This window comes from Dryobates pubescens, chromosome 18 (genome assembly GCF_014839835.1).
Source record: "Dryobates pubescens isolate bDryPub1 chromosome 18, bDryPub1.pri, whole genome shotgun sequence".
NCBI lineage: Eukaryota > Metazoa > Chordata > Aves > Piciformes > Picidae > Dryobates > Dryobates pubescens.
In genome coordinates this window covers 9,941,186-9,962,903 of record NC_071629.1, presented here as the reverse complement: position 1 = coordinate 9,962,903, position 21,718 = coordinate 9,941,186, and the positions used below count along the sequence as shown (strand labels likewise).

The 21,718-nt window shown below is 42.4% G+C and overlaps 1 long non-coding RNA gene across 1 annotated transcript in view; it reads left to right on the top strand.

The window, feature by feature from the left end:
* The first annotated feature begins 1,502 nt into the window (after positions 1-1,502).
* Positions 1,503-21,718, top strand: part of LOC128898096 (uncharacterized) — a 34,206-nt gene continuing 13,990 nt past the window's right edge. Inside the window, exons 1-3 of the long non-coding RNA XR_008462698.1 lie at positions 1,503-1,751; positions 2,314-2,409; positions 2,782-2,886. This is a non-coding gene — a long non-coding RNA (uncharacterized LOC128898096). The remainder of the gene's footprint in view (positions 1,752-2,313; positions 2,410-2,781; positions 2,887-21,718) is intronic.

Sequence of the window (21,718 nt, the reverse complement as noted above, 5' to 3'; positions counted from 1 at the left end):
ACAAGAAGGATGTGGAACTGTTGGAGTGAGCCCAGAAGAGGGCTACAAAAATGATCAGAGGGCTGGAATGTCTCTTCTATGAGAACAGACTGAGAGAGTTGAGGATGTTCAGCGTGGAGAAGAGAAGGCTTTGGGGAGACCTTGTAGCAGCCTTTCAGTACAATAAGAAAGTTGAGGACAATCTTTTCAGCAGGACCTGTTGTGGCAGGACATGGAGTAATGGTTTTAAATTAAAATGGGAGATTTGGTCTAGATCAAAGGAAGATATTTTTTTGTAATGAGGGTGCTGAAACACTGGTGTGAGTTGCCCAGAGAGGTGGTAGAAGCCCCATCCTTGGAAAACTCAGGATGGATGGAACTCTGAGCAATCTGAACTAGTTGAACATGTCCCTCCCTTGGATTAAATGGCCTTTAAAGGGTCCAACCAATTTTATGATTTTGTGATTCCTGCCATTGCCTCATCCACAAGATGGAACTGGAGGGGAGTACCAGGACCAGAACTTGTCACTGTGTTTTTAAGGAGCTGGTTTGTCACAAAGCAGCTGTTAGCAAAGTTGAAACAGCAACAGGGCTCAGAGATGATGTCAGAGACAAGAATCCTTGACAGACCAGTAGGATACCCATGGACCCTCTTCTCTCCTGCCTTTTTACTCACAGTTTTTTGCTGTGGCAAGAAGCCCCACATTCCAACATATGCAGCTAGAAGTGTCCTGCAGCATTCAATATTGAGTGACAGAATATAATGAAGCATTGATCAACTCTTCTCTCCAGCACAAAGTGCCTGTATATACTGCCGTCCTGAAATTATTGATTAGCCTGGGGTCCAGCTGATCTTGTGCTCAGAGCTATTTTTATGCACAAACATCAATTCAGAGTCTTCTTTCTCTCTGGGAACATGTCACCTCACTTCCCTGGACACTCATTTTTTGTGTCATCTGCAGCAGCCGGAAGAGTGCAAAGCTTTGATGATCTTGTAGGTACCTGGATGTGTTGGATCCTAGGATGTCCTGGCACCTCATTGGAGTAAAATTTTAATTTCTTGCTCCCTAAAACCATCTAGACCAACCATAACTTCAGTGTTCCCATGTTATGCCCTAGCTGTCTCCTGTACTTACTTCATCCTTGAGTGATCCTTTTGAATTGGAATGATTTACATTGTACATAGTGCAGCTGAAGTGTGTTTTCTTTGCTTCCTTAGCCTGCCCTAGAGTAATCTCTTTGCAGAGTTTACAATACCTTCCTATACCTGTCAACTTCTCATACATATTGGAGTCAGCTTCACTTGCTTCTGGTGTAAGCATAGATATGAAATGTAATATGTATATAAACATGTTTTTCTTATCACTGAGATTTTGGCACTTGTGCCTACTGAAGATACACTTTGTTTCCTTTTTCCTATCCCCAAGCAATAGGTGGATATTTTTCTACATTGCCCTAAAATTATTTCCTCTTTGTTTATTCCTGACCAGAACTTAAGCATAATTGATTGAGACCATGGCAAGGAAACAGTACTTGTGTTTGATGTGTTGGGATGTATTGTTTCAGTACCTGACAGAACATGTGATTCAACAAGAGTCCTGTAGTGAAGACAACAGGCTGTGGACTAAGCCAGAGGGTGTAATAATTCATGTGCTGACACCGAGTGCTTTGAGCAAAGTTGTTTCCAGTCACTTGGAATTGCAACAGTGTCCACATCTCCAGTTTCCTACAGATGCTGCAAAATGCATCGCTCCAAGATGTCACAGATTCAGGTACGTTGGGTGCTGTGTGAGGCCTGTGGTGCAGTTCAGTTTGTGCAGAGTTAAAATAACATCTGTAAAATGTTAACAGGAGGGAAACCCATCCTTGTCTTGAATGATGCTTGCATACATGCATTTCACATGCAATTCTGCACATGCCTCTATAGCTTAGTTCTGCACTTTTCACATCTCACCAGAGACACTCACACGTGTGGTTTTAGAAGCACAGAATGAAACATAATGGGAAAGGATTTATCTCTTAGTTTAGAAGGAGATTTATTATCCTAGTCTATTTATATTAAATTAAATTGCATTATTGCTCTCTCTACTCTATTGATTACCTTCTCGAGTGTGTCTAAAGTGAGCAATTGCTGTGATCTTCCAACTCACTGACATCTGAAAAGAGGGAATTCAAACAGTCTCATTTCAGGCTCTTTTGCTTCAATGTATTTAAGGAATTTTGCAGCTTATCTGTTATTTCTCCTTCTTCCTTTAAGTTCATCTATCTATCAACTACGCCTGCTTGCGTGTTATATGATGATAATGCTATGCAATGTGCTTTTCTTCACTATAGGCAGAAAATGTGCAGCTGACAAATGAGTTGGTCAGACTCATGCAAGAGGAGCAGACAATTTCTGGATTATTACAGCTTCCAAGAGCTTCACTGCAAGTATGCTGTCCCTCCTTCAATATTTCTCTACCTCTGTGGTTAAAAGATAAATAGACGCTTGTCTGTAATTCCACTTCTTAATGACTTTAAATAGCATTGCACCTTGCAACTTCATTATCTACATACCATGGTACTCAAAAGTCTTTCTGTGCTTACAGAAAGTAAAACAACAGTAATGCCAAGGTCATTTTACTGGCTTTTGTCTCAAACTTTGAATGTCAATGTAGTTCTTAAAATGTGGACAAGCATAACAAAGAATTTTGCTCTCTGCTTTTTGGTGGGTTGAGGTGTCCCTCTTTATTAATAAAAATTAGTTTAACTCTGGTAAATTGGTTATGATTAACTAAATCCTTTATTATCATGTCCTTACAGGTGTAATTTCCTGCAATAGGAGTATTGCTGTTGACTTAGTTGGAGACTAGGGGCTAGAGTGAGGTCCTTGGAGGTAGCTGCTGATCTCTAGGCATTTGTGTATTGGTGAGTAGCCCTAATACATTGCACAGGATACATGCATGGGTACCCTCAGTCACTAAGGGGAGCTATTTTGTAATGGAAGTGAGTTACAGAAAGGAAGAACTGGAGCTAACACTCATGCTGAGAGAAAAACTATGATCTACATTTTTTTTTCTGTCTTTTGTGGAAATCTGCCTTACATTGAGGTCCTTTTGGTATTAGAAAGTCAGCAACCCCTTCACCCTGCATCAAGGCAACAAGAGCTCACAGGGACTGCACCTAGCCTGACAAAAGCCAGCTCTCCCCACTGTTAATTTCATGAGACTTCAGAAAAGGCTTCTGACCTGTTTCCCTTGTGAACAGTGACATGAACTCATGCCCAAGTTTTATCTTTGCACCTTGTCTAGACGTTTATACCTGTGAACAGGGAGTGTTGAGCTGCCACCAAGAAAAAAGGAGAATTCTTATTTGGAAGAATTTCATAGTTGCTTTGTGCAGGCAGAAATGAAGACACAAAGGCTGTGGCAAAGAGTCAGACCTAGAGATTGTTTTGAGCTTCATGAAAATGATCAGACAGAGCCCTTCCCCACCGCAGAGCACTGCTGGCATGTCATTTGTATGTTGTCTGTATTCATCTACTAAAGGTTTGCCCTAGGCTGCCAAGTAGCACAGGAGGGATATATAGGCTTCAGCCCTTGAATCTCTGCTAGTTCTCCTCCTTGTCACCCTGAGAATTATATGACATGTCATTTTCTGTCAGCTTCTTTTCTCCTCTTGGAGCGCTGAGGCAAATAATTAATTTAGCTTGTTTTAGCAAAATGCCATTTTGCTATCTCGATAAATTATGCTGGCTGTGGTATCCCTCCAAGCCATTCAGGCTGCTTCACTCATAGCACCCCATGTGCCTTCTGAATTGTAATTTTTTATTATTGTTTGTCTGAACATCTTGCTTTTTCTTTTATTTATTTTACCCCTTTGCTTTTCTTATTTGTTGACAGATGATAACTTCAATCTTGCCAGTCAATGCTTGATCTTTTACCATTCACATACCTCTAGAGCTCTCTATAGCTTACTAACAGTCTGCATTGTCCTTCTTTTATGCCTTAGAAAAGCTCACTTGGTGAATCATGGCCTTACCATTGAGCCCAAAGCACTCCTTGTACATAAGAGCCTACAGAACCTATAAGCCACTTGTCTCTGTCTGCCCTGAGATCTTGTGCAGTTCTTGTTTCCATCTGATTTGGTTAGCTCTCAGTGGCTTGGAAAACTGCTTTCACCTTAGCAATATGAAGAACTTGTATTGCACAAGACCATGATCTCATGTTGATAATGGCCCACAGAACCCTTAGCATGTAAAAATGCAATGTCCAATTCTTGGCATTACTCAGAAGGAAAAAGCTAAGTTTTCACATGAAGGTCTACAAAACCTTTGTACTTTCCCTGCTTTCCTACAGCTTTGCTCCATGATTTAGAAGTCAGTTTAGCAGATGTACCACCAAAAGATCACCTCCACTGGTGGAAGATGACACAAGAGATAAGGAATTGGAGGGAATGGAGCAGGCTGAGGAAGGGATGGGTAGCAGGTATGGAAGCCAGAGGGGAGTTTTTCTGTAGACAGATTTTAAAATTAGCACTGGTTTTGGTAGCATCATTGGCAGGGTGAGAAGATGGATGGAATTAGAAGCTAGTCTCCGTGTGAGAGAATCACTGTGTCAAGCAGAAGACTTGTGAGTTTAAAGCATGAGGACTTTGGTGAATGCATGACTGTTATCTGCACTGCTACTGTTCCCTGTGCTGATGGAATCAGATCCAATGTTTTTTGGATGGGATCTTGGCTCTCCTGGTCCTTTGGACAAGGTTGGAGAACAGTGGCACTTTTTCTGCAGGGAGCTGTGCAAAATGTGGACTTGATCCTGCAGAACCTTTCGAGCAAGGCAGGATAGCAGCCAAACTCTTGAGCTGACAGCAACTTTGCTGAGTTTGGTTCTCTTTTCTCCAGGACCCTTATGAACTGAACATGTCTGATCTGGAATCACTCAGGAGATCATAAGCATGGACTCATGAAAAATTTCAGGGCCCATGTTTCAAAGTAGATCTGTGCCTTACCAAGCCTTTAAAAGACCAAAGTGTCAGTAAAGGATTGAGAAGACAGAGTGCAGATACCTATATTCAGGAAGGTGATGGCAGGTGAGGGTTATGTGGGTGGAAGAGAATGATTTCACATTTGAGGATCTCTCTGACACTTCATGGCCTGATATGTGGTGGGTCTAAGTTTAGAGAATAACAGTAAGATCTGAGGAGAGGGGAAGCAGATACATAAAACATAGCACATAGAGATTGTACTATCCTGGAGGATTTAACTCAGTAGTAGGGGGTTATAGTGCATCTCAAAGTAAGCCAGGCAGATCTGAGTGAATTATCCCCAGAACAGTAACTCTTAGGATCAGCAGAAAGACAGAACTATGCAAGTCTGTTTTTCAGGTGAAAAAGATGTTATCTTCCACCAAACAAAGGATTGTGCGGATGAAGAACTTCTGTTTTGAAATCTCTGTCTCTAAAATTAACTGTTCTCTAGACTCAGCAGTAATGGGCATCTTCTGAGGCCTTGACTGCAAGGCAGCCTGTGGGAGTAGAGCCAGCACCAGCCCAATTCCCCTGTTAAACCTTCAGTAAACAAGGGATCTCTCCCTTATCCCATTTATGTGCAGAGAATTGTAGACTCTGTTCTCTGGGGGAAGCAGGACTTCTCTGTCCCTAGGCAGCGGAGGTGCAGAAAGCTGTAGAAGAGCCCATGGGACTGGATCTGTATCCAGCCATCCTGGCATAACAATAAGGTACTGGGCTGGGAGGTACACACAAAAGAAGGTAGGATCATTCCCCTCTAATGCTGATCCTCAGCCATGGGTGCAAAGGTTTTGAGTCCATGTCTCAGAGTAAAAGGACTGGCTCTTTTCTATTTCTCTCTTTATATGTGTTTTTCTTCCTGAAGAATCACTGTGGACAGCTTGGAGGAGAGTGCCTTGCTTTTTTTTTTTTTAGTGTGTGGAAAAATGGGGTGGTTTATGTTGTTAACCCAAGGTAAAATGTAGTTTTCATGTGGTCTGGATACATTCTTAGTTCTGCCACAGTCTTTAGCCTGTCTGGCCTAGTCCATGGATTACGTGGTTTTAGCAATCTTGAACAAAGATCTTGTTTGTGGTGTAACTTCAAGACTTTGACATGGCTTGTGAAGAAGGCAGGCACCTGTTGGAGTTCTCTTTTGCCTTTCTCTGTTTTCATATGTTGTGTCCTGAGGGCCTCCAGCTACTGGGCTGGTAGCAGTTACAGTGCTTGCATAGTCCAAGGGCAAGGCAAGATCCATCTGTCTGCTACATTAAAATGTGCTCTTCCACAAAACAGTTCTGAGTTTCTCTCAGCAGTGAGCATGTAACTTTTCCCAACTATTTTCTGACAGTATGTCTGGATATGTTTTGGAAGGGGTGGGGAGGGGACTGAAGAATAGATACAAAATTCAGTGGAAATTTCCTTTCTCATCTTGCAGCTTTCATTAAAACTTGCAATTTTGAAGGAAAAAAATGGAACATTCCATGTAGTTCACATTGCAAATCAAGTACAAACAGGTAAGAAAGAGCCAGTACAGCAGATTCCTGCTTATGTTAAATCTATGAATTTGCTTTAGTGAAATAGACTGAAATATCAAGCACAATAAATGTCTCTTCAAGTTTTTGTGTGGGAAAATAAGGACTTGTTTGTGCAGAGTGAAATGTAAGGCCTGACTATGACCGTGACCAAGCAAAGACCTACACTCATGAGCTTATTCCTGAGCTGTTCCTCTCTAGCTAAATCCACAGTGTCACATGCTCAGAATGTATGTATCTCCGCTTTCAGAATGCCAAGAATCTACTTGTTCTTCTGTGTATAAGCACTTGGCACTGAATACACTGCAGCACTCTCAGCTATCCAATGTAATGGGATTTCCATAAATTTTTATAATGCAGACTTCAGAAGTACAATGTTTAGCTAGTACATCAAATGCATCTGACTGCTTCCCAAAGTTAAGGGCCTGAGGCTGGGCAAACAGATCATTCTTGGATACTGTAGCATCACACGGGGACCATGTAGATCCAAGAGCAGTAGCAGAAATATACAAGTGCTACTGAAATGAGGTGTGAAGGAGCTGGAAAACAGAATAAAGCCCCAGTGTGCAAGTCCAGGCCATTTGTCTCTGATCCCACATGAGAAGTGTTTATATATTGGGACTGTGTTTGATGCTTAGTGACAATGAGGAACAGTTGACAGGAGAATTGGGAGCCATGAGAAGTTTGAACAGACAGCCACTGTGCCTCTGTCAGACTTGCCTCTTTAAATTCCTCTGGTACTGTTTGTGTTGTCTCCGGCTTGCTTCATTCCACCTCTGCACAGGGATGGGGTGTTTTGCCCATTCAGGCTGGCAGCATTCACAGGCCAAGCTTGTCAATAGGGAGGAAGTGATATATTTAGTAATAAAACACAGTTGATTAAAATGTTGAAGAGCTACCCCACCTTTCTGAACAGGCTCAGCCGTTTGTTGTCATGGAAGCTTTTATGGTCTGGCCTTATTGCAATGTCTTGCCTAACTGGAGACTTGTAAAAAGTACTCCATGGAGGTGGTGAGTTATGACTTTCTGGGTGAGCTGAGGTTTCAAGGATGATTTTCATTTCATTTGCTAACATTTCAGTGCAAGAACACACACACAGAAGTTTCTCTTCCGTTTGCTCATTTTGGAATTACATGGCTTGCTTTGCCTTAATGAGGGCTTTCTAGTCTCATATAAGCACTCTTATTTATGGATAAGCTGTGCTCCATGGATCTTCATCTTTCTTCAGTGAGTATAAGCAATGAGTGGAACTGGACTAAATGACTTACTATGGCATCTTTTTCTGCTTGTTAATAATAGTCTATCAATCATCACTAAACAAAAGCTTATGAGATAGCTTGTACCTTAACATGAATCTGAAGTTTGCCTGCTCTCTATTACCTGTGTAATGTATGTCACAGCAATTTGCTGAGTTATTCAACCAGAGAGAGGAGTTTTTTGTTAAGCAGCAGGATAGAAATAATAGAATAGAATAGAATAGACCAGGTTGAAAGAGACCTTCAAGATCATCACGTCCAACCTATCATCCAACCTACCTAATCAACTAAACCGTGCAACCAAGCACCCTATCAAGTCGCCTCCTGAACACCTCCAATGATGGTGACTCCACCACCTCCCTGGGCAGCCCATTCCAATGGGCAATCACTCTCTCTGTGTAGAACTTCCTAACCTCCAGCCTAAACCTCCCCTGGTGCAGCTTGAGACTGTGTCCTCTTGTTAGAGTCAGTATGTGTAGAAGCAGGATATAGCTAAGTGTTATGCCACTATACAAGTAATTAATTTGAGGTTACTTGATACAAAGGAACTTTATTTATATGAGAGAGGCTTGGGATTTTATTTATTTAGGATGGAGAATGGTGTTTTACTGAATAGTCAGGATTTGTACATGAGAACACCATTTATCTGTGAGAATATGATCCTTCACAATGATGGATTTCATATGCCTAAGCTACTGGTCAACAACTTTGGTTCTAGTTTTACAGGAGACGTGGGCATATGCTGAATGTAAGCATATTAAGTTCAAGTTAAATAACAGCCAAAATGCTTTCCATTTTGCAGGTTTGTTCCCACAGTGGGCAAAATGCTTTGCATCTTACAAGTTTTTTTCATGATGAGCATATTAACCCCTGCTTATGTAAAGTATTTGGATTACCCATCTGGTACAAATACCTTGGTACATTTACATCCAATAGAGGCTCAATTGCAGGTTCTAAGGGGATCAGTTCAAGAGGTACAGAAACAAACAGATCTTTAAAAAGATCAAAATTATTAATGGCATCACACTTGCTCAATTCAATTTACTACATATTGCCAAAGGAAATTTTATCTCTAGGAAGTGTATATATACACGAGGTACAGAAGTAAATTGATTTATTGCTGTTGCTACACTGAAAAGGTAAACCACAAAAGTATTTTAACAGCAAGCCAAGATATAAGCAAGAAGTTATAAATTACATTTTGAAGAATATGTTTGATTTTCCCTTTTTAATTTGGAATTTTGCACTCAGTGAGATCTTAACTTTATTTCCAGAGTTAGTTACAGGTATTAATGGCTTAATTTAGATTATATTAAGCCATTGCATTAAACTCTCACCCAAGCAAATCTTTTAATGGGGAGTTACTAGGAGTTATTGTATAAGGGCACGAGACTAGGTTTACAATGTATGGGAGTTACCATTAAAATGTAAGCATCTCATAGTGGGTTGGGTGTCAGCTGTTCCCAGAAAACAGGTTTTTTTTATTATGGAATAGGGTGAGTCTATGGAAATGTTTTGATAGAGAAGAGCCAGCTGTGAAGGTGGTCAAGGAAGGAGTGGAGAGCAGAAGGGCTCTGTGGAAATAGTTGATGAGTTTTTTTCAATGGCAGGGGGAAGTGCATGTCTATTTTTGTCAATGTTTTGAAAAATGTCATCAGCTCTCAAGGACTGTCAGCAGGTTTGTGAAGCTGGCACATTGGAGAGTGATAGAAATAGAGCATTTGGCCTGTTCTTCTCACCTAGAAACCCTGCTCTGCTCGCCAACCCCCCGACAGCTGAGATTTCACTTCTTCACAAGTATGTGAGAAGGGAGGAACAAAACCAGACCTGGAAGGGGCCTGCTAAGGTCTGGCCCCAGGCATGGGCACAATGTGCAGTTTCCTAGGGCAGAGAGCAGCCAGAGCAGGTGGTGACCACTCTGCCTGCTCTGTTGCACAAAGTTCCTCGTGGAGCCCTGGTCCTTTCAGCCCTAGCAAGGGGACCTTGACTCTCCAGAGCCTGTGGTTTGCATTAGAGCACGTGAGGGATTTTCATGTATCATCAAGATGCAGGTATTTCTCTGGAACAGAGATCCTCTGGAGGCACAGCCAGCAATCTTTAAGGCTGACAGACTTGCTGGCATGTATGAGCAGAATAATTGGGTAACTCATGTACTGAAGGCATAGGGATGTCTGAGCTGTGGATGTTCAGACAGGTCACCTCAGGTGTGGTCACCCTGGAGGCCAGGCTGAGGCTTCCTAAAAAGACTCCCAGACCCTTTGGTGCCTTCTGCACAGCTTAGCACATGGCTCTGTAGCTCTGTGAGGAAAGTGTGGAGGTGTGGCAGCTGAGCTGGAGATCTTTCTGGGATTGAAATCTAGGCAAAAACTACAGCTATTCCTGATGGAAAGTGGGAATGTGTGATGCCATGGACAAAACTGTGTTTAGTATGGAAAGAACACATGACTAATTTGGCCTGCTGTTCACCTTGATTTAAGCTAAAGCTCCGTTTCATGACTGGGATTTCCTCTGTGGGTCCAGGGAGATCTATAGGTAACCAAGGAGGTTCCAGCAAAACCTGCAAGAAGAAAATCCTTTCACTCTGAAGTTGTTAAGCTAATGAGACCCTGTAGAGATGGCTCAAGGACCCAAGGGACAGATCAGGAAGGAAGCAAGAATGCTCATGTAATGTGTGGCTGAGACAAAAGAGCATGATAAATTAGGTGAAAATACAGTTGTGTTGCCTTGGTTGCTGCAAGCTTGAAAGATTAGCAGATAAATGTATCCCAGCTGGGGAGGAAGATGAACAAAGAGACTTGTGAGTGGGCTTGTGAAGGTTTGGAAGCCACCTGTATTAGGTATAAACCAAGAGTCTTGTCTATTAGATTTATAAAGCTTTGGCAGCTCTGATTGAGGGCTGGATGAGAAATTGAACTTTTAGAAGGACTTGTGAGGGAAAAGGGGGCTTTGATCAGTGCAGTACTGCCACTGGGAAACAGATTTTTCACTTCTGGGGCAGGAAGTCCTTGAGGACAGGTCTAGAGAGCTTGGTGGATCCATTACCCATGAAATTATTTTCCTCATTACAGATCTGGAAGAGGTTGGGATGTTGATGGGTCTTTTGCAGACAAACAAACAAGACGTTAAGCACTGTCAGGCAGGATATATCCTTGGGCTTCATGGAGGGGAACTCTCAATGCTCTGGGCTTGTAATATCTTAGAGAATAAAACCTTCACTACAGACACAAGTTACCTTTTTCTGAGGGAAGTCTTGGGTGGAATTGCTCATCAGCTGGGTACAAAAAGACTCCACCACGAGCTTTTGGAGTGAAAACAGCTGTTCAACAGTATTTTTTTTAGAGAGGTCTTCCAAACTTAAGCTTGGCTTCTGGTAAAGTGAGTTAAGTACTCCTGATACAGTACTAACCCATGCAGCTGGCATTGGATTCCTGCTGGTGCTACTGTATATTGTCTATGGTTCTCAAAAAATATGTTGAACTAAAGCATGGCATCTCTGCCTTATTCCTTAGAAGCTCATCTTCTTTGTTATAAAGCCCAACCACAGAGAAAAGTCTGTAGCTAACACTGGGTTTTGAAAGAGAGCAAAGACTGATTAGGTCTTTCTCCAGAAATTAGTTGTGGTTGAGGATGAGAAGACAAAAGTAGCACACAATGAATGTGGGGGAAACGGTAGGCAGACCAGGAGTCTGGTGCAAGGACACACCCCCAACATAAAATGCTTTCAGATCTGCTGGCAAGTTGGTATTACCACTGATTTTTACTCTTGCCCAATTGTATGGCTCTGCTTCCAATTGTCAGTAACTTTTCCATCCTTTCAACGTTTGGTTAAAATTCCTTCACCTTTATTCCACCTTGTCAGTGCTTTGTTCTTCTGGGGTGTTATGAGTGTGTGTAGTTCTCTGGATACTGAGTTAATCACGTATTCACTGTCACTCCACTGAAGTCATCACGAATGAAGTTACCCTTTAATTATGGAGAGGGGTGTGCCTTTTCAACGCTTCACTGACCCTTGCATTGCTGACGTTGAACCTTAAGGCTGTTGGGAATGTCTTAGTCAGAACGCCTTGGGGAAGGATTCTGGTTATTTTTATAAATACCCTTCATTTCTCCTACTTTTGAAAGACTTCCTTTCACAAAACATCCCTTCTCTGTAAAAAAAACCACTAAGTGGCCAGCCAACAAAATTTGCTGCCATCTGTGGTTTTTAAGTGGCTGAAAGCGTGGTTAGTACATGAGCTCCCAGGGGAGTGTGACAGGGGGTGAAGCTGGTGTGGTAATTGCTGACCATGAGCAAGACTAAGGGTGATTGCTTGGAGAAATAGTAACAAGAGGCTGCAGCTTACAGCCATCCAGATTTGTTCTCTTTTGCATCTTGGTAATGAGCAATTAGGACTTGCAGAGCAGTTTTATGTGTTTGCCCTGGTTTGTTCGATGTACCAGGGTTAGCCTTATCTCCTGCCTTGCTGTGGGCTCTTGAAGTTTTCGGGTAGTTGCTTCTAGGTTTTTGTTGCCTTGGAGGGTTTTGAGAAGCCTGTTAAATCACAGTACGACTGCAGAAGAATTTGAAACAGCATAATGAGGCAGCCATGAGATCTAGGACAAGAAGACTAACTTTATGGTAGCAGTCCTCACTGGAGGGTATAGGTGAACCTCCAGCTGTGGCCAAAGTTGCTGTTGGGATAGCAAGGCCCTGCAAAACAGGCTTGTGGTCTGGATTCTGGAACAAGATGGAGATTCCTTTATTTATCCTGCAGCAAATCTGTATGGTGACAGCATTGGAGCCATTTCAAAAGGTGGGGATTTGTGCAAAGATATTTTGCTTTGAATCAAGTTCCATTAAACTGAAGGGAGATTTCAAGCTAGGAAGATATGGCTAGAATTAAGCTCAGTTTTTTGAGTTTACTAAAGCTATGGTAAAATACCTTGGATGGTTCTTGTGTGCCATGTGAATGCTTGAACCTCTGAGCTGTAAAGTCACCATATAGCCTAGCTCTACGAGGTATGCAAATATTTCATGGAGAGAACAGCTTCAGGATTGTGTATACTTAGGCACATACTGCCTGGTTTAAGGCAGACTTAAGGAATCATTCCCAGCATTGTTTACAAAGTGGACCAGTTTCAACAGAACCAAGTTGTCCCAGAGAGATCTGGGTGCTTAAACAACTATCTCGATACACAGATTTGAAAGCCTGTTCTGAGCTGGGTAGAAAAAGGATATATCTCCAGTTTTTTCTTTTCTTTCTAGATTTTTCTTTTCCTTAGCTGCATGAGCAGATATGATGTCTTGCTGGTTTTGTGATAGTGTGCATCTGGCAACTTTGCTTTTGCTGTTACTTGAAATACTGCAAAATGAAACAAAATAGTTTGGGGTTGATATCAGTAGTGGAAGCCAAGAGAAATTGTCGCTGTTTATTGACTGTATATCCACATACCTGTTTATACCTATGTAAAATACAGATTAAATATAGAGATATAATTTTTTTAAAAATTGCTTCAGGTCTACCTAAAGTATTTTTTTCTCTTCCCAGCTGAATCACTGATCTGAAAAGATCAGTTATTCACACTTCTCTGTTGGTGAGGGATGTTTGCCTTTGTCAGATCGTTGGGTTTGTAATGAAATTGTCATATACTGCAATAGGATCTCTTTGACAATTCCCCTTTAGGGCTCTTCTTTACCATGTCTCTTAGAAACCTGACTTTTTAAATTTAGGGATCCTCTCTTATCAACTTCAACCTGGACTATAACTTCACCATATAGTTGTTCACCAAAAATTTGCATTTCAGTAAGTATCTTAAGGCAGTTGCCTTGCTTTCCCTTTGGGCACGTTTGGTTTCTCCTCTGACTCAAAGCAGAAAGATTGGGGGGAAAATGTCATAATTTCTTCTTCTCTTCTTTTTTAGTAACCTTTTCATCAAACATGAGGAGCTGCATGTCTTTGTGCTTCAAACAGTGTTATCCTTAGGCAGTGATAAGTAGAAAAATGTGTTTCTGCCTTGAAAATCTTATCACCTTGCTTTTGGATTCTTCACTTCTCTTGTATGTCTGTGTATCCTTTGTGACTGGGCATGTACTATAACAGCATTATTTATGAAGAGCACAGGAAAGAGCTGTGCAGCAAGAGTTCAAAGGCAGATTGCAATTCGATGGAGATCAGGCATTTCTTTGCAGCTGGTTTGAACAAATGAGATGTAAATAATTCTAATTTCCTCACCTCAATTCTTTTGGGAAGTAGAACAACATTTATGTTTTAGAGGGTTGAGATTTACAAACAAAGATCCAAAATATACTTAAAGAGACATGGCTGTTAGGAAACTTAAAGAATAATAAAAAAAGTTAATTTGATATAAAGAGGACACAGTCCTGGGTGTATTGCTGCCTCTGCAGGGACAAACAGGTTAAGTGCTCTTGGAACACCAGAGGCCTCTCCAGGCCCTAAGTAATGGAATCTCTACTCATCTGCAGTGGCTGGAGAGTCAGAGTTCAATAACCTGAATGGAAAAACTATTTATTTGGCTTCTCCAATCTGCCCTCCAAGGAGAAGGAGATTTTCTTACACTGCTTGTGTCTGAGTGAGATTTTATAGGTTCAGACCTCTCAGAAGATTTGAGGGGTGTGTGTGTGGGCTGTGAGGACAACGGGAGTGTGGTGATAGCAAGGAGGACGGCTGGGTGGTAAGCGGCTCTGCTGGAGAAGAGCAGGACCCTGCATCTCCCTGGTGCTGGGCAGGGTGAGAGAGGGGAGGACATGCAGGTGTCATAGTGATTCTCTTTTTCTGAACCAATGTGACATTGATGGGGCTGATTTCATCTGGGGCCATTTAGGGTGATGTGGGATGTTTCAAATTGCAGCTGATGTTAGTGAGCCCTGTATACCTTACTGACTGATGGCTGGACACTCCAGCTTCTTTAGGTTGGCCTATCTCCATTTGTGGATTAGGCCCTGCCAGGGCAAGTCCAGAGAAGAAAGCAGGCATTTCTCCTCTGGGGCAGATTTGGTCCCTAGGAGATTTCCCTGGCTCTTGCTAGAAACAGTGATAGATCCATCCATCCACCTGTACAATCTCTGTGCTTGGTAGGAAGCCTCCACTGAGGCCAGAAGTTGCACATCTTTTGTCATATTCCTCTGAATTTAGCCCCATGGCTGATGTTGAGGAGCAGTTTGTTTCTCCAAAACATGGGGTAGGACTTTGCCCTGGTATGGAGGCACTGGGCAGGCATCTGAAGTAGCTGGCAATGCCTCAATAGCATGCATCTTACGATTTCAGCATCTTCTGATCTAGCTTTAACGTGGTATGGAGGAGGGTGACAGCTAGGTACATTCTGCACCTGGATTGTCATCACTCCTTGCCCCCAAACTGAAGACTTCTGCCTCAGAACACCAGAGTGGTACCGAAACAAAGAATTTTATTGTGAGCCTTCTGCTGCCTCTGCTTCTTGCACCAAATGAAGAGGTGTCTACCTAGTGTGTGATGGTGCCATAAAATATGAAACTGGGGAGGCAGTCCTCATGTTCCTCGAGGTACTGAAAAGCAGCAGAGCACAATGATTAATGAGACCTGGCCCTAGCTCTGTCAAAGCCAGATCTGTTGGGCTGCGCAATTTCTTCTTTTTTGGAATATTCTGCTTAGCAGCATGTTGCCATACAGACTCATCAGCAAATGGGTAGCAGATGGAGCAGTGACACATTTTATCTTGCAGCAGCAGGGACATTGTATGTGCTAGGAGAATTCAGTGAAGTTAGTTTCCTGCGAAGTATGTGATGAAGGAAAAGCCGCTCATCGGTTTTCTTTCTCTGCAGATGGACAAACAGAGAGGAAAGTGGTTGTCTCAAGCAAGGCAGTAACAAAGAATGAAATGTTCAAGAAGTTAAAATTAAAACCCCTGCTATGGCAAAGGCATACATCTCTGCCTCCTGTGCTCAACTGTTACACCATGGCTTACTTGTTTTTTTCATTCCCCAGACAATATCATTTCAATCAGGGCTTTACAGATTGGTAGGTAGAGCTACTGTTATTTAGGTGCCAGATGCTGCCTGTCATCCAGAGCAGTTAATCCATTTGCTGGGCCTTGCATAAATGAATTCCCCCACCCTCATAATATATAGCAGATGAGACATTGTAAAGGAAAACCTGAAAATGAATCTGAGCTGACTGAGTTGCAGGATTGTTTCATTCCTGTGCTCTGCCCACATATGCCTTTTTGTCCTCTATGATCCATGCAGCATGATGCTTATTAGGATACTTCGACTGGAAATTGCTGATCGTGAAGTTCAACCCTGAGGCCGCATCCTGAAGCTAACTAGACTGTGAGAAAGAATAATGCAGACATTCCAAAGCAAGACCTGGTTTGTCCAGACAACATCTGACTCTTGAAGATGCAGTCACTGTTGGAGGTGCATGTAGGGTTTAACCTATGATACTCCTTGTGTAAAGATTTTTATTCCACCCCACACTCCCCACCTCCAGTATTAACAGGCACACATGGGGATGCTTTCTGCCTGGCTTTTGTGAGTAGTGCTTCCTTCTCATTTTCACCCTGATATTCATGCTGCATTCATGGATTTGGCAAGCATTTTTACCCAATGACTGTACTGATCTATATGGAGACAGCATATGCAGTTGGCAGCATGCTGTGTTCCTTGCTGTTTACCAGGTACAAGATGCATCCATAGATGTCAATTTGCTGTGGCAGTGCCATGCTGTATTGGTATATTTGGACCAAGGCATCCCAAAAATTTCTCATCTCTCCCAGAGTCTGATTACTCTTGGGGTAGAGCTTGTTCAGATGAGGAAAGAGATGTGACAAGATACTGGTAGCAGCAGGAAGTGGATAACAATAACCCAAATGTCTCTTTCAATCCTTTTTCCCAGTCCCTTCTGTGTCTTCTACAGTAATTAGCATCCTGTTTCAGTGCATGACATAGAACGTAATTCAACAGTCTATTCTCCTTGCTTGCCCTGTCCTGTGACATCCTTGATGTGCTGATTTGCAGTGCAAAGAGGGAGATGCTGTCAGCCAGAATCAAGCCTGACACTTTCTGGATTTGAAGGTATGACAGCACTGCATCACCAGAGTCTGTGTGAAGACTCAAGGCGAGGTTGGATGGGGATTTGAACAACCTGATCTAGTGAAAGGTCTCCATGACCATGGCAGAGAAGTTCTAAGTAGATGATATTTAAGGTTCCTGCCAGACCAAACCATTCTATGTTTCTATGAAGCATATTGTCTACCAGGAGAGGACAGAAGGTACCAGGAATGAGACATGCATATCAACTCTAAAGCTTCCCAGACAGCGAGGATGCCATGGTGAGAAAGAGCTACCCTCTCTCTATCCCTGAGTCACAAACATTGGCCAAAACTAATTCCCAGTCGAATTCCTTTGGGACAGAGGATTTTTAGCCATCTACTGCTGATCTTTCTGCTGATTGTGACCTAGTAAAAATAGGGGATTTTATTTATTTATTTATTTTCATAGTTAAATGCTTTGTTAAAGCACCCAGCTCTGCTCACAAACAGCAAAGTAGCCAGTGTACCTACCAAATACACCTGAATGAACTCAGTGACCATAAAACTGATGGTCCTGCTATGGCTGGGCAGAGTTCAAGTCAATGTTTTGCAAAGAACCTCAGACCATCTCTTAGCAGCAAATGACAGAACTTGCCTGAAAAGGGGCTGGGCTACATGCTAGCCATGGAATTTTGAGTGCTGTTGGAATCAGATTGCTTGTTATATCCAAGGTGGTGGAGAGGAAGATGCAGATCTTTTTCATTCATGTGAATAAAGTTTAACTGCATTCTGAGATGAACTTGTTGCTCCCAAGCCCAGATTTTTTGCTAACTTGTATTCTGGGCAGAGCTGTTGAGGTTGAGGTTTCACAGCTGTACTAGTGCAGCAGTTCATCCAGATACTGCTTCCTTCCAGCTCCACTGATGTCAGTGGCCCCTCCACATTGCCTCCATCTGTATTAGTAAATGTAATCCCTTCAAGGGAATGTTGATGGGATATGGCTATCTGCACTGGTGTGAAGCATGACTCATGCATCTTTTCCATGCAAATGCAGATCACATGGTGTGGTTGCACATTGTAAAGATTCCCTGAGAACCCACTCAGGTCTGCTGTCTATGAATAATGTAACTCTTTTGAGTGGATACCAATGAAATCTTAATTCTGCTCCTTCACATGTGCTTTCTCTTTTTTTTTTTTTTTTCCTTTTTCTTTCTTTTCCCCCTTTCCCCCTTTCCCCCTTTCCCCCTTTCCCCCTTTCCCCCTTTCCCCCTTTCCCCCTTTCCCCCTTTCCCCCTTTCCCCCTTTCCCCCTTTCCCCCTTTCCCCCTTTCCCCCTTTCCCCCTTTCCCCCTTTCCCTTTCTCGTGTGTGTAGATATGACTACACATCAGCACTTGTACACCAGTAAGTGATCAATATGATGTTCAGATATGGGAAAATTGGAAGTGATTACCGGTTAGAGTCATTACCTTGAGGTGTATGAAGGACATTGTTTGAGAGACCTATGTTAAGAACATGTGTTTCTGTATATGTGCTCAGTTCCTTACAGAACAAAAGAAGTAGTATTTATTCACACTTAGTGTGTGTTTTGTTCACTGAATTTTGAAGAGAATAATGGAGCACAGCTGACCTCCTTTTTGGTAACATGCAACAATGATGCTTTAAAGACAAGCAGGTAAGTCCAGATATTTTCTGCTCTTCTCTCTTTCCTGAAGATCAAAGACCATCTAATGACAGCCATAATGAGTCTCCTGTGGAGACTGAGCTGCAGGTTTTAGTGTTTTGCCAATTGAAAACAATCAGACTCTTTACTGCAGGAGAGAAGGGCATTCTGACAACAGTCAGCAATTCTGCAATGCTCAGGTGATCTGATGAAATACAGGCTTTGTCACACCTGGCTGGATTGGGCAGAGTTGTAACAAGAGGGATTGTTTTCCCTTTGAAATCTTTAGGGTTTTTTCTTCACTAGAGTGGATAATGAGGCAGTTGTTAGCACACAGAGCTTTTACATCAGAGTAAAGAAGATATGGGGGCAAAAGCTTTAGATTGCTTGTCAATTACCTTATATATTCCAGTAAGTCATTTCTGAGGCTTCATTCTGAGACAGGCTTTCAGTGTGGTCAGTGAAGCTGTCCCTGTGCACTTCAATCACCAACTATTTTTTTCCAGGACATTGACTTTCTGGTTGGATGATAGATTTGGAGAGCCTCACAGTACATGTGAGCAGGAGGAAGAGAAAGGGTGCCGGAGGTGCATGTTGTTGCTCTTATTTATTTGACATCTAGTGGCTGAAGACCTGACTGATATGAAGAGCTCTACCATGCTTTGTTGCTTACAAAGTGGTACCTGTGCTGCTCTCACCCTGCCTCTAGGCTCTTCCTCACTGAATGGTATTTTAGACTTCAGAGTTGGGGGAGCTGATATGAGTAGTGGCAGGTCATCACCCTAACAGACATGGTAGGAGGAGAGATTTGTATGTGGAGATGGGGTCCCAAGAAGGACACAGCAAGTGCCCTGCTCTTCAGGGAGAACAGCAACTTCTGAGTAGTATGCAGAGAGCTGTGGGGATCCTCTGGGGAGGATGGGGAGGTTGAGGCAGGTATCTGTCACAAATGACCAGAGGGGTGGGAATGAGCATTGCCAAAAGATAAGGATAATTGGACTTCAATTAGTGACGGCCTGAAACACACACTTGACTAAAATGGCATCAGATCTAAAGCAGCACAAAGTCCCAGCTCTACGATGGCCAGCGTGTGGGAGATGGAGCATGGGCAGCGTGAGGCTGAGGCAGCCTGAAATCAGTCTGTGAGCTGTCGGTGCGGTACTTTACTGCAACTGGAGACCCCAGGGTGGTGCCCAGTGTTTGCATCAGTGATTTGCAATGGCCTTAACTAAAATAACAAACAGCAAAATGCTTTGCCTGCTCTCACCAACACAGGTAAGATTACAGCCTTGACCTCCACAGTCCCAGCCCCATGCACTTCCTCGTGCGCAGCACCGCTAATACGTTGTCAGTTTGGTTTTAGGTGCGTGGGATCCCCTTGTGCTGTCCAGCATGCAGAATGTCAGGCTGCACACAACAGATCACAGTTGTCTGAGTAGATGAAGGGACAGTTTACTTTCTCCCACCAGGTAATCTACAGAGTTAATGCAGACAGGAGATACTGTGCTATCCCATCTCTTGTGACTTACAGCTTGGAAAGCAAACCACTATAACCCCTCCTCTGATCTTTATGTCCTTTGTGCAGCTCCTTAATTAGGCAAAACTCTCACCGAAAGACTTTCTTCCTTCCCTTGCATAGTGTAGCCTGTCCCACTATCTGCTGGGGAAAGACAATTTGGTAAGTGATTTACGAAAATATGAAGAGATCCCTTTCTACTGTTCATGAATAACTCTTCTCCGGTGCTGTGGTGTCTGAAATCCTCTGCAAAGCTGACTCCTAACATTGTCGTTAATGTCTCTGGCATGGTTGGGAGGAATGAAGGATGATCTTTAGCTGAACATTAATCTCAGATTAGTCTGGTTTAGTAAAAAAAAAAAATAAAAAGGCAATTGCATAATTTCTGAAAACCAAAGAGAGACAGAAACCTATTCATTTAGATGTAAATCACTTTAAAGTGCTGCTCTGGGTTGAAATTTAGTTGATGTTAAATTTGTCAGCTTAAAAATGCAGGGAGAGGGAGGGAGGGAGAAACTGCAGGACTGCTTTCAAAACTCTTTTATAATCCTATATATTTAGAATGAAGAGAAATCCTACCTTGTGGTAGTACTACAGATTTGTCTGAAGGAAGAGGAGGGAATATTTGCCTTCCAGTGCTTGCTTTGAACTTCTGAGCTTATTAGAGCCTTGAATCAATATTCAGTGCAATTTCATTACCAGTTGAGTGAATTTGGATCTTTTAGTTCAAAGTGATTATTTCCCTCCCTCTAGCTGTCAGAGGGCTTCTTAAATACCCCTTTGCTCCAGACTGAGCAAAACATTAATGGAGCTTTGTGAAGTCTGGACCTGCTACTCAGCACCAGATTCATTAATCTGTTGGGCTTCTGACAGAAGCTAACTAAAAGCAGCTGTATGTTAAAACTTTCCTTTAGTGCTCCACACACAAAAGTATTAGGAACAGGGCAAAACAGCACTGAATGTATTCTGTGCTGTGAATGTATAACTGAAACATAAAAAAGTAGAAAATAACACATAAAACTGCAGCTTGTCAGGATTTATGGGAATACTTAAGGAGTAGTTAACAGTTTAATTTTCTTAATGATTAGAAGTGTTTGTTGTGAATATTCCTAATATGTATTCACAGCCAATATGAAATTTAGCATTTTGTATCCAGGGCTGGAATTCATTTGTTCAAAATTCTTCCAGTAAAGAATAGAGTTCTTTAATACTTCAGGCACAGATGCTGCCAATTCTGTAGAAATTTCCACGGTTACCAAGAAAAATTGCATGTATTATGAGACAAGTCTAATAGATCACAGAGTTAGTCACTTAAACCTGCAGGAAACACATTTATTAGGGCTTAATCTGTATTATTAAGCACTCATGGGGAATTCACTCTTAAAGCATAAATCAGTGTCACTGATGATCTCTAAAAAGCAATGTACGCCCACTGTGATCTCTCAATCTTCACTGCACAGAGAGCAGGCAAAACCTAATTTCTAGGTATGCATGGGCTCAAAGGAGAGTCTACTGGGAGAAGCCTGCATGGTCAGTGCTTGCCCCAGGCATCAGAATTACTTTTGGGTGAGTTTCTCAGTTTGCAGAAAGATTTGGCTATAAGGAAGCATGTGGGGCCAGGCTCACAGCCTATATAGTGAGGAAAATGTGCTATGGAGCCTGCCTGGTGGCTGCAGTTCATTACACAAGGGGGTACTCAGGGTAGCCAACATATCTCAACATCCTCTACCCTGTGCTGCATATGCAATATGATGTCCTAGCCACAGGGGGGATGAGATC